We start from the raw sequence: 16371 nt of genomic DNA on the forward strand, positions 1-16371 counted from the left end.
AATAAACTGAATAAACAAACTGACCTTAAAGGACAGGACAGTTTCATGCTGTTTTACTTTGTTTTTATGTGGCGGACCCTGCCACCTTTCCAGCTTCGAACAGTGTTCTGGGACCTTTTTTTCCTCTGAGAACAGCTTGTTTATTCAGTTGTGTAAAAAATAAATATTTCTGAGTTTGTATTATTACTTCATTACAAATTGTTAATATTGAAATCCTGAGTTTCTTTTCTTCAAAACTACATAGTGCCCCTTTAATTTAAGGTTTATTTAGACTACTGGCAATGTAATCCATCCAATATGGACAGTTAAAGCTGGGCAGTATATCAGTTTGCCTTTTATCCATCAGCAGAGTTATATAAAGATTGTTTCGATCATGCATGGAGCTGTGCAATTTTTGATTCACTGATTAATCATGTAAAGCTATTAATAAGTCACATTTCTCCTCAAATGACTTCAATTAAAAACTTTCCAGTTTGATTTTATGGCCATGCAGAGTGACTCAACATCACGTGATTTTTCCAAACATGTACAATGATAAAAAATGATCATGTCTCCTGCCTGTAATAGTAATCATGTTTATGTCTTTTAATGGCAATAACTCCATCATGTCGCATTTAATAACGCTGAGCGCTTTTTTAACTAAATATCCATTAATGGCCGTAACGTGATATGCGCTAGCGAGAGAGTTTCTACTAATGTTAGCATACTTCTCCTTTACCTCCTGTAGTTTTAAATGTTGCGTAGCTAATATCTCAGGCCTTCTTTGGCTGCTTTTGTACGGTATCATTTTACATTTCTGCGGGACATTACCGAGCTCTTCGTCGCTGTCGCTGAGTTCACAGAAACGTGAGAAGTTCCCACATCGGCCCTACAGGCTCGGGGAGAGGATGTCATGGCTACCGAGCAACAAGTTAATAAACCCAGTGGCCGGCAGCAGCCATTAAACAACTTCTCCCCGTGTAAAAAACACCACGGAGAGACACGCAGCAAAGCCACGGTGTGTTCATATGAGTCTACAGTTAACAACGGGCCACACTGGAAATGACTCCTCTTACCTCAAGCTCAGTCAGTGTGAAGAAATGGCAGCTTTCGGACGCATAATAATCCTCCTAGTTGATGGGAGTACTGGCAGGGTTCGGAGCTGGGCCCAACTGTCCTCTGGGATGTTGTAAAGTTAGTGCTGTGGAGTAAAATGGATGAGCGGCGGTCTCCCCGTTCACAAACAGGACGACTGAGTGCACTTTCTTACAGTTGTTAGTGTTTCCCAGGACAACTCCGAGGGAGGAGTCTGCACGAGGGCTATTATAAGCCCCTCCATTGCATGTTTAGGAGTTCACTTACACACTAGAAGAAGTGCATTCTCGGAGGTGAAGTATGCCAAACCAACTTTAGTGATTTTTTTACAGTTTTTTTTTTTTTTTAAACTCGGGGTAAAGTTTTATTATTATGAATGTAATGTTCTAAATAAGGAGGAAGCGTCTTGGTGTCTTCAGCGGCAGTGTGAAGCGAGCGACAATGTGTCATCATCCTGTCTGAGTTTTTCACAATAAAAGCAGCAACTGCAAGCACGTTTTTATACACTTCATGGCGCTGACTGATGCAGGAGACTGGGTTCAAGGATGTCCTCGAACAAAGAAAATCAGAGGAAATTATTACAATAAATGTGTTGTTAAACGTTTTGTAAGGACTCATTCAAATGTCTTGTTTTCCGTTTTACTCTGTGTGTTGATTCTGATTCATTTTATAGGTGTATAAAGTAGCGGTCGACCGATATGTTTTCATCAGGGCCAATACCAATTATTATAAAATCAAGAAAAAATGAAAATCGTGTGACATGTTACCAATCAGATAGTGTTGTAGGCAGGACATTGTGTGAGAGGATGTCGCATCAGAGCCACTTTTGATGTACTTGACTTTACTTTAGAATTTCCATTTTCCAATACTTCTTACCTCCACTCCACTAAATTATGATGGTAAACATTGTACTTTTAGTCCACTTTGATATCTTGAGTTACTAGTTACTTTACATATTGCATGCTGCATCAGTAGCGCATTTAAAATACATTTATTTTATCTTGCAATCTGATAAGAAAAAAACATTGATTCTGATCATCAGAAAGATGCTGATTATCGGGCCGATAACACGCTCCCATAGCATAGAGTATAAATGTAAATATAGCCTATGTATAATTTACCTAAGTACATTTATTGCCAGAAAATTACTTTTCATACTGAAGTATACTTAATATCAGATACTTAAAGACTTACTCAAGAACTGTTCACTTGAGTGACTTTCATTCTTGCAAAAGTAATAAGCTATTTTAACAGGATATCCTTGCTTTTACTCAAGTGTGTCTTTTTGGTACTTTTTACAACACAAGGCAGGCCCAGAGTGGCCTAGCTAACAAACTAGACCTCCCCACAAGCTGTAGCCATCAGTTTCATTAAAACTTTGCTTTTATTTTGAAGGCAAAGCTCAAAGCCATGAAACACCTAACTTCCAACTGCTGTTCAATTCACTGAGCTCTTATCATGTTTCTTCAAACTAATAAAGCAGACAGAAGTATAAATAAAGTGCTAGTGCACAGTGTGTTCACTTTCAGCTGTAGTTTTACTGAGCTATAATCACCTTGATGAGCTGTTCAGGCTCATGCTGACATGTAGCCACAGCACCAGCGCTGTAATTTCTCCACCACTGCATCTGCTAACTACTATTCTGAAAGAGCAACTATATATCACATCATGTAGAAATGTTCACTATAGTAAAACTATATCAGAATCAAAATGCATTAACTTGTAAGGTCACTAAATCCACTATTCAGTACAGATACTGAGATTTAATATCATGTGAAATACCACAGTGATTGCATCCAGTATGATAAGGTCACTGATTACAGCAGATATTTGAATCTGTAGGGACAGACTGTCTTTACTTTCTTTCTTTCTTTCTTTCTTTTTCAGGTCAGTAAAGCATCACGTCCATGTGTTGGGCCGGGTCAAACTGTAACCAACTGTCATCATGAAAGTGTGAATCACAGATTCACACTTTCATGAATCTGAACGGATAGTCTGATTGTGCAAACCTCAGGTGTTTGCAACGCTCTCTGGGGAGGTTTCACTGCTGTCTCATCGTGACTGCAAATACAGTGCCTGTCACCTTTTTAGGCACAGGCAAAAACAACTCTTGTGGTTTGAACTGCCCTCTGCTGGTTCACAAGGCCTTCTGCAGAGATCTCTGAAAGCAGGGACACACTGTATAGATCCAGGGATGTTGTTTGAAGTAAAGGCAGCCGAACAAGGCATTTGCAGCATAGATTTGAACTGGTGGCACAGGATATCTGTAACATAGTGCTGAACAGAAAATATCTTTGCTCTAAAAGGCTCTGCTTGTGGATGTTTGCCTTGAAGGAATCCCGTCCTGAAGGCTATAGTTTGCTCTCCTTTCTACTTATCACACAGACTCATAAAATATTGAAAAAGCAGACTCGAGTAGAGAACTGTACCTCACGACAGCAGTGTGTGTGCTTGACTAAAATGTTTTCCTTATATTCAGAAATGATTCCCTACCTGTGATAAGCACTGTTTAGCATTCAAATGCCTCTATTCCTCAGCAGCCGTCGTGTGAAATGTGTTCTGTTCTGCGTCGATGGAAATAAATTGTACAAAGAGTAGACCTTGTGTGTTTGTTGCGCTCACATACACTTATAAAAGATGCAGTGTTTAGAATGACCTTACTTCTCATCAGGTTTTTATGTATAAGGGTATGTGTGAGTTCAAAAGCAGGAAAGATTAATTTGCCAGCTCAATACCTTCCATTATTTCCTTTCAGAAATCAATGAAATTTCATTAGAGCCTGTAAAGACAAACACATATTCAAACGTATAACACACAAGACAGGGATGTGTTTAAAATCCCTGCTTTCCAGAGCGCATATTCATCTGAACGGCTTCTTTTTGAGTGACATGAATTACACAGAGCTTTTATTATGTGGCTATGAGAAATAAAATCATCCAGTGGTTTTCAGCTTAGCGTCACAGGCATGTGAGCCCACAGTTCCCGATGAAATCACTGTTAATAATGTCAGATCGTCTCCTCGGGCTAGAAAGAGGGAGTTTTGTGTGATGACTGCACATCCTAAAAGATTGCAACCGCTGCATTTAGATCCTTTTCTCAGCCAACTAGGAGTCCACACATTGATGGTTGGTCACATGTCAGAGCAGACTGACCTATCAGAGTCAGACAGATATTTCTGAGGAGGTGTGAGTCCGTCTCACTCTGTTCTCAGCATAGCTTATCTGCTGTTTTGGATCATAACTGTGACAAAAGCATTACTGATGAATCACACTAGTGTCTGGCTGGCTCTTCCAAATAAATGCCTGTTGCCAGAGAGAGAAAAGTACAATAAATACCCTGATTTGTGCCGTGGTGTGTCTTCAGCTGCAGCAGACAGAACATAGAGACTTAGATTAAGCCTGATGGATAGAAGAGTATGAGATAAATATTGGATTTTTCTTATTCTAAAATGAAATTTCTGCCCATTTGAGGGACAGTGGTTATTGCTTTTTCGTTTTCCTGCAAACACAAAAATGAAAATGCGGATGAATTTGAAAAGATTAAAATACATATTATGTCATTGGCCGACTAAACTACACATATTGGGACCTTGAGATTGTGCAAATGTTTAACACTGAACCTGTTTTTCCACAAGTGATAACATGACTTTTAGTGAATCTAACATCCAACAGAAACTCAAGATGTACTCTACAGCGAACTGTATTACTGTCTTTAAAGCTCAACTTTCTGCAAAACAAGCTGGTATGTGGTACCTCATCAAACACATGCTCACGGTGTTACAAACACACCAGGTGTATACCTTTTCCATCACCGTATGTGAAATTGAAGCACAGAAAGGTTGTTTCGGAGGCTCAGCGGGCAGCCCGGCCTTCCTCCCATCTCAAGCATCTGAGCTCGGGGCTTTGTGTCTCTCCTCTACCTGTAACCAGCTGAGGGGTTAGATAAATGGCAGGTGGTATTGAAAAGAGTCCCCATTCACCGCCATGCTGAGCTGCACTTAGACACATTATTGCAGTCTGAAGGAGGACTGGAGGGACGTGTGGGGAATGCTGAATCAGGGCGGTCTGCAGACTGCCAGAACATGAGCGAGACGGGGAAACAAGCATGACACAAAGAAGTACATAGCTGCCTTTGTGCAGCGATAAAAGGAGGTTTTGTAAGTTGGAGGACTTGGATGGAAGAGGATGGAAGAGATAGGGCTGAAAAAAACCCAGCCAGAGTAAACACTTGGATAGAGAGACAAAAACACACTAGTTGCAAGAGGGGAGAGGAGGGAGAGAGAGGGACGAGGAGCGAGAGGCATATCATTTGGCTGAAGTGCCTTCAGAGTGCCGCATACGCTGTCTCACAATTCAGTGGAAAGCTTCTTACACTCTGCAGCACTGTCCACATTTCCTCTCACTGTCTGGGCCGCAAGGATTTAGTTGTTTTGCCTCATTCAAAGCTGCACTGGGAAACTTGAAGCCCAAAATGGCAGCAAGTGGCAAATGTTTGAAAGGGTGTGAACCTCAATACCCAAATTATGTAACATTTGTAAGTAAACTGTTCCTAATAAACAACATTCTGGCCAGTCTGCAATCACTGCTTAAAGGTGCAATATGTAGGAACTGGCACAAATAGAGGGCAGCATATCATTAGAGTAACCGCGAACTGCTGCTAACTGTAGCTGCACTTAGCTTGTTAGCTCAGGTAGCCATGCAGCTAGCAGGTTGGACTGGGAGCTCAAGGACCTGTGTAACACAATACACAGATATCATGATATCAAAACAGCTACTTATACACATTCTGTTGATAATATCAGTCAATGTCTTGAACTTTTCTATTGAAATTCTTACATATTGCTCTTTAAAGTTTTGAATGTCAGTTCAGATTATTTCAAATGTCCATACCAAAACACCTGCATAATAGCTGGCAAAATAATCTCACCTCGAGGTCTGTTTCGTAGCTGTTCTGGTGCTTTTGATCATATCACACGAGCTTCATCTGCAGATGGAGTTTGCCCAGTTGCCATTAAAAAGTTGAAATTAAATTTTGACGTTAGCTGACTAAAAATCTCACCCCAGGCTCCAATTCTGATGCTTTTGATCATATTACATGACCTTCATCCAGTGTCTTGAGGTGAGATTGTTTTCCCCATGGCTGTTCCAAAGGTCAAGAATGAACTGTGAATGTCACCAGAATAACAAACCTAGAAACACTGCCAGTCACAATCAGCAATGATGAGACGCTCTCGTTTGCATCTTCAGCGTCTTGGAGCACTCACTTTTTATTTCCAGTATAAAATGACCCATAAACAGCAGCAGATGTCACTTTATTTTCATATGTGAAGTTAATGTCTTACTGTGAAATTAACTGATTATTTTATGATTATTATTATTATCTTGGACTCTCTTGGCCTTCTCACAATTTATGTCCAAGTCCAAACAGAAGATATAAAAAAAGATTTCTTCTGCCTACTCCACTCTGCTGCTTCCAGTTGGCATGGATTGAGACAACACAAAAAGGCTTTAGGTTCTTTTTCTTGTTTTACTTTTTTCCTAGCAGTTTAGTTTTAAGCAGGAATACTTGGATTTTTTGGCCTCTTGGGGGCAGCAGATGAAAAATCTAAATTTCATTAGCACCTTATAAAATTTTTAAGGCAAGCGCAGCCAGCAGACACAGAACAACATCAGCATTCATTTGGAGTCGTGTCAAATATTCACTCTCTGTTTGCTCACCTCTAAATCCTGACAGAAACATCTGACCCTTATAGCTTCTAAATGAATGACTGTGTTCACCAGCAGGCTGCTAACTGTCAGTCTGCCATTGTATCATTACACATAGTCATTTGATCCACTGTTACAATAAATATAACTTTAATAACTGAGTGTGCAGTTTTAAAGATGCAATAGATAAGAACTGGCCAACTTGATTCAATTCATACTCCCAACCAGAGGGGGCATCATATCACCAGAGTAACTGCTAACTGCTGCTGACTGTATTCTGTTTATACATCCATGACTGTAGTTACTGTTAGCTTGTTAGCTCAGTTAGCCGTGCAGCTAGCCGGTCCAAGGACTGTTGGTGTTTACACTGCTAGCACAGGAGAAAGAGGTTTTCAGGCCTGGGGCTAGCTGGTTAGCATTATTACTTGAAGAGATATCTCTTCAACACAATACATAGACGTCTTTGATAACATGTTGTTTCTTCACATCCTGTCGATAATGTTAACTGATGTTTGAATGTTTCAAACTCAAATTCTTACACATTGCCCCTTTAAGTTAACTGAAACTATCTATTCTGTATCTTCCTCTCTTTATGTAAATATTTCTCTTCATCTAAAAAAAAAAAATACAAAACACAACACAAAATTCCCTGACTGTTTTTCTTTGATGTGTCTGATCATTGTTATCTCAGCAAAGTTGGTACATGTTCAGCATAAAAAGTTCCAACACTATAAAGATCAAAAAGATCTCTGAAAGGCTTCCTCTGGGTTGAAGCTGTCTGTTTTCTCGGCAACACAGTTCACTCAACTGCCACCCGCTGTTTGTTTTAGCAGAGTGTTTTACATGCTAACCCTACAGTTACAACAATTCCCAGGCAATTTCATACAAATTCTCCCTAACTGTCAGCTTTGAATTGACTCTAGATGTGTTATTTTTCCAGCAGTTCCTCATTCACTTTTCATCTCGGCTTGTAAAAATGTCCCACAGCATCAAATGCACCTCAGAATTATCTTGATACCGTGGAGTATAATTGCACAGCTATCGGTGCACCAGTCACGCTGCTGTCATTCAGCTGGTTGGATTGGGTAACATCCAACATTGCCATCCCACTGCCAATATGTGCTCTTATAAATGGTGATATTCTGTGATTTTTTTAAAACTGCCAACAAATCCCATGAAACACCAGAACTAACAATGAATTGATCCAACTAACAAGCAGCTCCTGTGCGACCAAAACCTGATATAGCTTATTCTTCTGTGCCATAGAGCTCCATTGCTGTCCAACAACGATTAAAAGTAAGGAACGAGCCAAAGTGTTGGGTAACATGTTCCTTCACTATGAGAAAAACGAACACTTTATTTTAAGACGGTACCCCACACATACCTATGAGAGCACACAAGTGTATTAATCTGCTGCTGAAAATAGTCCCAAAGCAAACACACAGTTTAATCCTGTTTCAGTACCATTTCTAACTTTTGTTTAAATGTCCAGGTGTTTCAGACAATCATTTCATTTTGGCTTTGGTCTTTGGTTTTTAAGGCATTTGTTGACAATAAGAAAAATTTAGAAAAAGGTTCTCCTTAAAGGGTAACTTCAGCAATTTTACACATCAAAGTGTGTTTACAGGTCTTGGGGAGTAGTACTGTATGAGGAAAAAGGTGGTATAAAGCCTTTTGTGGCTCCAGAGGAAGCTGCATGTAGTCTGATAGATTGCCTCCAGTGATGTCACTCAGTGGCTGTTGCATTGTGGGTTAATGTAGGCGCCAGGTTTTCAAAAGGAAGAAGAATGTGTGAAAAAAAGTGATATCTCTGGTGTCCAACAGCGTTATAGGAGTGCAATGCAGACCAGTGGACTGCTTTCAAAACCTGGAGCCTGCATTACCCACAATATAACATAGCCACTGAGCGACTTTACTGAAGGAAGTTTATCAGGTTACATATAGCTTCCTCTGGAGCCACAAAAGGCTTTACACTACTTTTTCCACATATGTAGTTTTACTTCCAAAGACCTGTAAACACATTTTAAATTGTAAAATTGGTGGAGGTACCCTTTAATCTTTAAGGTCCAGTGGGTAAGATTTCATCACGCATCTAGTGATGAGGTTGCAGATTGCAACCAACTGAATAGTCCTCAACTCACTCTCCCCTTCTGAGTGCGGAGGAGAACCAGAGGTTCCCACAAAACAATGAAAACATGAAGTGTTTGGTTTGTCCATTCTAGGCTACTGTAGAAACATGGTGGGGCAAAATGCCAACATATAGATATAAAGGGCTAATTCTAAGGTGACAAATACACAATGATTCTTAGTGTCAGGTGATTACACACTAATATAAAACAAAAATAAGAATATAATATTCTAAACCTGCCAATAGATCACCCTAAATCCTACACACTGGACTTTAAAGAGTGATGTCTGACCTGCTCACGGTATGACCTCTTATTAAATGCATATAACCATAAACTATAAACTATAAACTGGCTGAGCCTTGGAATATAACTGTGATCAAGAAAATGTTTTTGACACTAATGTATTTGCTGGAAACTGTATTATATTAAACATTAAAAAAAACTGACATTTTTTATAATGTTGACAGTTTCACTTAACATAAAGTAAAAACATTTTCCAGCAGGAGAGAGAGAGAGAGAGAGAGAGCAAAAGACCTTTTACTGTCAGCGAAAGGTCACAATTCAGATGTCTGTGAGATAGATCGATAATGTTTGTCTAATTAACAGCATTTATGAATAATTTCAGTCCCTGTCATGTCCACAAGATGTCAGTGTGTGTGGTGCTGCAGGTCAGTAAGTCCACTTGATCCCATCAGCTGGGATTTACTCTGTTTGTAGAGTCTAAACACACCACAATACAAATCACTGTCACACAGACTCTGCGTGGATGTGTGTGTGAGTGTGCGGTCCACAAATCATCCTGAATGGTAAAAGACCATTGCCAGGCCTAAGAATAGAGCATTCGAATGACCTGTGATTGAATTTGGCCTCACACAGCCTGACTTCAGGTCACGGTTAACCAGCCTGTGTCTTCATCTAAGTCTACATGTACTTATCCATGTATGTATCCACGCATGCACTGCTGGATGCACGCCAGAGACCAGGTCAGCTGATTTAAGCCGAGCCGGCGTGTCCAACCAGATGAGAGAGATTTGGGGAGGTCTGGCCCACGCTGCCTCCCACCCACCTCCACATCCTACCTCCATTCACTAAAGCCCAGCAGATTAACTCCCTCAGATCTCTCCTCTTTAATTAGGAGCAAACAGGAGGATTGATGGCAGAGCGACTTCACAGGGAAAACTCAAAAGAAGCACAGTTTGGGGAGTAAACAGACAGGGCCTGACTTATTGTCGCTGGCACGTAATTACCATAATAATTACTACGTCATAAAGTTAATCACTTACTCTAAAAGAATAAAAATTTGGATTGTATTTCACATTTTTAACAACAACACAACAAAACGTCCAGGATGGTTGACTTTCCTTAGCCCAAAGATCCACCATGCTGCTCCAAAAATGTTTATAGAAAACAAATATCCATCGACTCCATTAAGTCAGCAGAAGAAAAATAGTACAAACTGTGTAGTGGTAATTGTACTAGCAGGGTTGTGCTTGCTGTGTCTCTCCTCTGCCTTGTTATCTTAGAGTTATTTTGTGCCCACATACAGAAGATGAGGCAAAAAAGAAAGAAAGAGAACTGAAAGTTGATACAGAAACCCTGAGGGGCTTTTAAACAATATTTCAGATAAATCTGACTTAAGGCAAACAACACTGAGACGTGTCAAGTGGTCATGTTAACAAGAACAGAAAATAAAGTAAATAACCAGAGTCAACACAGCCCACGCTATATCTGATATCTACATGCACTTCACTGGCTCGGTACAGTAAGTTTTAAAACCCTGATCATCATTTAGCAGCTAATTGAATGGATGTCAGGGGTCAGAGGAGACAAACATTCATATGACCTCTGAGTTCACTGGATGAAAACACTAAAGTTAAGCAACACACTGTCATTTCAAGTAAGACCAGTAAGAAATAAGACACAGAGAGTGGGTTTTTATCGCTTTGTCCCAGAATCCTCCCCCTGGATGCTATTAATTTCCTTGATGTTTGCATGAGACGCCTCTGCACCATTGCAGGGATTGTGCAGGGCCAGGCCCCTCCTCCTGAGGCAGGCCTAGCAGGCTCCATCAACTGTAATCCCGATGTGTTCGCCAGAGGACGAAGCTCTGCGCATGAAGGGCAGAGACATCAGGGCGGATAGCATGTTAGCAGCCAAACGCTAACTTTCCCCTTTCAAGATCGCCTACGTCACCACATGTGTGCGATTTCACTCTTTATCACTAATATTGATGTGCAGGATGTGACTGTTGGGCCTGGATGCTGGATTATTCAGATGGAGGGGTTCAAAAATGTCATGATGGTGTAATGATGAGCTGCAGCGCGTGATTGGTGGGCAGTGTGTCTGGATGGATGGGTGAAGGCGGGGCTTGTAGGAGGGGTTAAATGGAGACTGGTGAAGACAGAGTATGGGGGCTAAATTTAGCCAATGGCTCTGCTGGGGTGGAGCTAATCCTCTTTGCACTCGAATTATCTGGCCTTCGGATTAGAGAGCTTTGCCTCTATGCAAGACATCTACTCTCTATAATGATGTCCCATAGCAGGCCATACCATGTCCCCAGGTGGGGGTGGATGAGTTGGCAGACTGGCTGCTGTAATAAATGATGAATTTGTTCAAATGGGCCAAAATCATTCAGTGGGGAGACTTTATGATAACTATCTTTGATAACTGATAAATGCATAGTAAATTAAACTTTAGCTATAAGTTATGCCACTGATTTCAAATGCTTTAATGCTTTATAAACCATTTATTAATTATTTACAAAGTATTATAAACATCAGTTGCAACTTTACAAAAAACAATTGCCAAATGAAATTCAGTTTGTTAACAGTGAAATAACCAGCAACGAAAGTTTAATTCACTTTCAATTTACCATTTATTAATGATGGTTATTATGAAGTGTAACCCCTTCAGTATTTGCTACATAGTGAACTGGTATAAACACCTTTTTATAGTGTTTGTTTATGGTGTCAATTACCATATTTTACTGTATGTATTGGAAGTGTTAAACTTTAACATGTATTAATAAAGAGTCAGTTGGATCTGGTGCTGCTGCATACTGATTCACAAAACAACTTCTATTCATGTGGTTCTGTTTCACATTCGGAGCATGTTGGTCCTGTAGAGTGACGGTTCCCCAACCTGGACCTGCAGGTGATGACTCCTACATGGAATAGCAAGACAAATCTGAAGGGTCACAGATGATAACTAGAATAGATAAGTAGGAAATCCATCAATGCCTCATCAAAGTATGCTTATTTTGTCAGATTTTCCCTTTCCTCCCTTTCTTTTTAATAGCGGCCTTTGAAACCATTATCTTTGACCCACTTTAACTTGTCACAGCTCTGCATTGCAAGAGTTGCTTCACTAAAAGTACAAAAGAATAATTAACAAACTGTACTTAAAATATCAGAAGTAAAAGTATGCATCAGCAGAATAGCCAATGTATATTTATATTATTATACCACTGGGTTACTATAGCTGCTATTCAAGATCATTTATATACACACTGGGCACTATTGAGTGGTTTCATCACAAGTTAAAATAATCAATTGATTAATCAGTTAGTCAGCTGACAATGAAAATAATCCTTTTTTCTGGCAAAAATACAAAACAAACACCCTTTTCAGTTTGTCACCTGTGAGGAATCTCAGTTTTTCTTTGTCTCACGTGATAGTAAATTGAATATCCTTGGAGTTTTTGACTGTTTACAGATAAAACAAGCAATTTGAAAATGGCACTTTGGGTTTCAGAAAATTGTGAAGAGCATTTTTAACCATGTCTTGACATTTTATAGATAGAATGATTTATCATTTTATACTCAAGTAATCTACAAGTGCCGGAGAAAATCAATATTTTACGAATTAATTGTGATTGTTTAATGTAATGGCTGTAGAATAATGACATCATCAACATTCTGATTGGTTCCCGATAAACCTTGCTTTCACTATGCAATATTGTCTGCCACCAAAACCGCCAGGGTAAATGAAGGCTGACTGGGGACGCAGTCAGCCTGGCACCATTTCTTTCTGCTTTCATGTCTCCATGAGAGACTAAATGAATTAATAAACTCGTGTTTTGTTCTAAGTTGTTGGTAATGGCGACTCTGAGAAAAAGAGCAAGCGATCCAGATGTCTTTGCAACAGCGGAGCCAAAAATAATACCACTTGGAAATGCTAGGTCTGTTTCTGCCTTAAGTAAATGTTTTAAAATTACATTTCACCAATGTAATGTCCACGACAACGGCAGCCATTCTGGAGATTCAGTGTCTTGCTCATTTGGACGCACCAAGCCTTTCACTTTCACATTACAACAAGCACAGTGTAAACACCTCCAGTAAAAACAAGCTACATAAAGATGTGTTGGCTGACTGCAGACAGAGGCTGGTAAAGGCCTCTTGAGGCCTCAGTAATACATTTATAATAAAAGCTTTTATTTATTGTATAATACACTATCATCTGTGAAGAGCCTGGAATCAATCCACCATATCATCCAAATGGAACTGCTGCTCTGTGTGTGGTGTCAGCGCTCTCTGCTCTCACACTCTGTATATGTTCTGTATGTAAACCACAGGAATGATATGTGGTGAAGGCGAGCTATGATTATCCATCTCCAGCTGTATATGTACCATTCAGACGCATCCTTAATCACCTCTGTACTCAACTACACCCAAGAAAAAGAGCCGTCGGGCCTTCCTTCCTGCCTCGAGGGAAGAGGAATATTTTAGGCATTTCTCAAGATACGCTTATCTGGAGTGACTTGGGATGGATGAACAGCTACAGCAGCGAGTCGATGTCTCACTCAAGGACACTTTGACAGATATCGCAGAGACACGCTCTTGTGCTTATGGGTGGAAGGGCTCGTACCGGCTGGTGCAACTATAGACGACCGAATATGACTTCACAGTCCACAACTGCGTCAGCGCTGGTAGTTGAAACCACCTGGTGTTGTGCTTTAATCTAAAATGCACACACTCTTGGAGATCTCTTGACAAAAACACAATTTAACATCTGCCCTGCTGAAGTGCCCTTGAGCAAAAAATGCATCGTCTCTCTCCCGCTCCAGGCTGCTGTACTGGCAGCTGAAAATGACCTCTGACCTCTCTGCAGAGAAGCGTTTGTACAGATCAAGAGTATCACAAAAAAATCCTGCAGAGTGTATCCAGAGTTTGCCATCACTACTATCAGTAGAGCCTGTTGCTATTTACACATGATGGACTGTACCATCGGGTCCCGGAGGTGGGGGGGTAAGTTCCGGGGAGTTTCCTGTGGGGATGAGCCCTGGTGAGGGAGGGGTGATGGGGGGGGGATCGTGAGGTTGGATCCTAATCCTTCAGCCCTTGGCTGCAGCACGGCCTTAGGATAAACTGACATGTACGCTTTGGACATATGAAAATGCTACTTTGACTTTAGCTATTTTTTATTTATGTTTGTTCTGTTCAGAAGTCATTTCTATATTAAGGGAATGCCAACTCTGGTAAGACACCATTCATTTTTATTAAATATTTGCTGTGTTGTGCTATTCAACTTGTCGTTTTGTCAGAGACATTTGTGGGGGAGTGAGAAATAATGTAGACTGAAACCAAACCTGTGCTGCCATGGTTTATTTTTCATGTTTTAACTGTTGAAGTGACATCAACATGGAGCGACAGTTCTCGTTCATCCATCAACATCAACATATATTTAACAAAATCCACATATCTGAATACAATGTTATCATTTTGTCAAACTTGAGTTAGGCTACTTGATTAAAGCTGATGTGTAGGGGTGTGGAGGAAGGAGGGAAACTCATGCCAGTTTGAATGTCCTCCATTGCATGTAGGAGGACTCTACTGTCTGTTTTTTAGACTGTTATCAGGATCTATTCAATATAGGCTTTATTGGTGGCACAGGTATTGGCATGGAAATATTATAAGTGACATATTTTATAAGGGCCAGAATGGCAAACAGTGCAAACAGTATTTTACTCAGAAACATATTCTGATGAAATGCATGCGACAGGTTAGCAGACAGGTCGTCTCCAGAAATCAGAGGATTGTCTTCTGACCTCTTGAGGTCACAGAGAGCTGAGATTAAAATGAACCCACTATTTGACAGTTGAGTTATTCAACCAACATATAATTCAGTCTAATATATCTTTTATTTAATTTTATTTCAAAAAGAAATGCATGTTTTTCACTTACTATCTCTGGTCTTGGTGAAAATCAAACTACCCTTTTGCTAAAGTGGAGCCCTGGTGGTGCCAGCTGGTAGACAAGGTCAGCCATTATTGTGAAAATCAGGCTATATAGGTACACTGGTAGCACCAATTGCAATACTGTAATTCTCAAGCAAATACAAACATGTTTCTATCAACCACAAAACTGTTCAGGTGCAAGAATGCCATTATTTACCCATGTACATCAGAACAGCTGTAGTTGTAGTGAGACCTTTTTCTTTCAAGCAGCTCACTTGGTTGGGTTCCAGGTTGAGTACAGACAAAGAGCGCAATCAAAGCAGACTGAGAGACAGAAACAAAAAGCACAAACTGTGCAGGCATGATGGAGTCACCCTGGGGGGCTGAGAAAAGACACATCATCCATAAAAGCAAAAAAGGAAAGAAAGAAAAGGGATCAAGATGACAAAATGCAAAATTCATGTGTAACAATTACTGCATCTGAGTCAAGAAAATTAATTATAACCCTGACCGTGGTGGAAAATTAATAAAAGTCTGTGAAAAGCTGTGGGTTGTGGAGGTCATCAAGGACAGCCTACATCCAAGTCTCTGGATGTGCAAATATGGGTGAAGAAAGTGAAGGAATAAACACAGAAACTAGTGCTTACATCTAATTAAAGGAAGCCAGAGCCACACACTCCCACTGCAGCCAGCGGAAGACTGTAGTTGCACTGAGTATATTCCAGGTGAATTAAAATGAGGCTGGAGGTGGAAAAAGTCTCCAACTGCTGACCCCAGAGAAGCTCAACTGTTGTATCAACTGTGCGCGTGTGTGTGTGCGGTCTGATACAACACATTAATATGTAACTCTACAAGTGTGTGTGGTTCTGTTGCACTCTGTAGAGCGAGCTACAGAAACTGATGAAGTGAAGACGACAGAGTTTGGCTCAGTCGGACTAATAAATGATCTGAGCGGTAAAAGGTCACTTGTGAAATTGAGATAGCTTTTTTGTAAATTACGCTGCGACCTCTCTGCTTCCTGTTAAACCTCAGTCTCACATTGATTTTCATGATTCAGAGGAGCTCTTTGACTTTTCAACAGCGGGGACGCTCTCAGAAGAATGTAGATCATGACCTATTCAAACCCTGCACGGGTATAAATACTGATTTGACATCTGAGTTAGTTTGTGAGTGTGTGTGTGTGTGTGTGTTGAGGTAAGGAGGGTCAAGTCCATACATCGATAAACACAAACACAGATCGATAAGTTAGAAGTGAAGGTAGAGGAAGGGTGGCGGGGGAGGAAAGAGTG

General features: G+C 40.3%; 1 protein-coding gene across 12 annotated transcripts in view; it reads right to left on the reverse strand.

The window, feature by feature from the left end:
- The window catches only part of akap13 (A-kinase anchoring protein 13), a 119232-nt gene extending 117913 nt beyond the window's left edge, over positions 1-1319 (reverse strand). For 8 of the 12 annotated variants that reach the window (XM_084380847.1, XM_084380856.1, XM_084380848.1 and 5 more), the window contains exon 1: positions 1056-1318. The gene's annotated coding sequence lies outside the window, so the exon portion shown is untranslated. Of the gene's footprint in view, positions 1-1055 lie in introns of all 12 variants that reach the window. The other 4 variants (XM_084380850.1, XM_084380851.1, XM_084380845.1 and 1 more) reach the window with 2 other exon arrangements.
- Between the last annotated feature and the right edge of the window lie 15052 nt (positions 1320-16371).

The sequence above is a fragment of the Pagrus pagrus genome, assembly GCF_965226575.1.
Source record: "Pagrus pagrus genome assembly, chromosome: 1".
Lineage (NCBI taxonomy): Eukaryota > Metazoa > Chordata > Actinopteri > Spariformes > Sparidae > Pagrus > Pagrus pagrus.